The sequence below is a fragment of the Sinocyclocheilus anshuiensis genome, unplaced genomic scaffold, assembly GCF_001515605.1.
Source record: "Sinocyclocheilus anshuiensis isolate Anshui unplaced genomic scaffold, SAMN03320099.WGS_v1.1 scaffold2403, whole genome shotgun sequence".
Taxonomy (NCBI): Eukaryota; Metazoa; Chordata; class Actinopteri; order Cypriniformes; family Cyprinidae; genus Sinocyclocheilus; species Sinocyclocheilus anshuiensis.
This window is the reverse complement of record NW_015540983.1, coordinates 56,565-57,844: the sequence shown is the minus strand read 5'-3', so window position 1 is coordinate 57,844 and position 1,280 is coordinate 56,565. Positions and strand designations below refer to the sequence as shown.

At 33.8% G+C, this 1,280-nt stretch overlaps 1 long non-coding RNA gene across 1 annotated transcript in view; it reads right to left on the bottom strand.

Annotated features, from left to right (window-relative positions):
* The window catches only part of LOC107690134 (uncharacterized), a 2,796-nt gene extending 1,516 nt beyond the window's left edge, over nucleotides 1-1,280 (bottom strand). The window contains exon 1 of the long non-coding RNA XR_001634404.1: nucleotides 1,229-1,280. This is a non-coding gene — a long non-coding RNA (uncharacterized LOC107690134). The remainder of the gene's footprint in view (nucleotides 1-1,228) is intronic.

Sequence of the window (1,280 nt, the reverse complement as noted above, 5' to 3'; positions counted from 1 at the left end):
ACATGATTTACAGTTCAGATACAGGTTTTCACAAAAACAAAAATCTTATACAACAGCATTTCAGCCTTTAGACCGTTTTTATGAAAAGGGATAAATCAAGCATATAAATTATGATGTCAGTTTAAAACGTATAAATATTACTGTCTTAATTGTTTAGATTTTTAGAAGGTACATTAACTAATTTCTCATTTACAACTCTATGTGTTTGCTGCGTAAAAACATGAGTTGATATTTGCATTGATCTGAACATTAACAGCAAGAAAGGCTTGTTGGAAATGCAAATTCATTCTCTGCTACGAGGTGGCGCTTTAGGAAATATTGCGGTTTCCCCGGTAACGGCTGAACACAAAGCAGCACCGTGCTCATAAACGCTGCTTTATCAGGAATTATGTCAAATTAAATTAAAATGCCAACGATACGTTTCTGAGGACAGTCGGCTCCCGTCAGATACATTCAAATAAAGACATACGCAATGCAATCGATGTCTTTAAGTTTGAATGGTGTTGTGATGTCGGTATATGTTCAAGATGAGTTCTTTTTTTAAACATGAATTAAGGTAGTGTAATTATGTAGTGTTGTTGAAATTACCATTCTGGTTCATGTCAACAAATCTTACAGTATACCTTCAGAACACTGAGAATACGGGTTGTGTCTCATTGTATCATTTTGTGATACTTTTGTATCCATTTATTTGTTTTATTTTATTTTATTTTTTAAGTTTGAAGCTGGTTGCATCAAGTTCACTACCATTATATGAATGAGCACAAGCAGGACATTTTCTTCTCCTTTTGTGGTCAGATAATTGTATACAGCAATATAACAACACCAGGGTAAGTAAACTATGACTGAATTTTTATTTTTGGGTGAACTATCCCCTTAACTGTTCCTCTCTGGTGGCATGCCCTTCATAACCCTACCTGGACAGCCAAATCCCTTACAGTATTTATGACTATTCAATTTGATATTTAAACTTTTCAGCAACAGCTAAAAACTCATCTTTTCTCTGTGAACTTTATCGAAATGATTCTGCAAACACAGTTCCAGCTTATCCTCAAATGTTTCAAAACTGTGTGATGTAAAACAATATTTAAAAATGTGTATTATTATTTCTCATGTTATTGCCTACTTAGGATTAATCGCTTTGTGTTATTCCACATTTGTAAGTTGCTCTAAAAAATGTGCTGTATGTATAAATGTAAATGTTAATAAAATACAGTCAAATACTCACAGAGGACGAAGGACAGTGCACTGGACCTCATACTGCCCCAAAACTGTGTGTT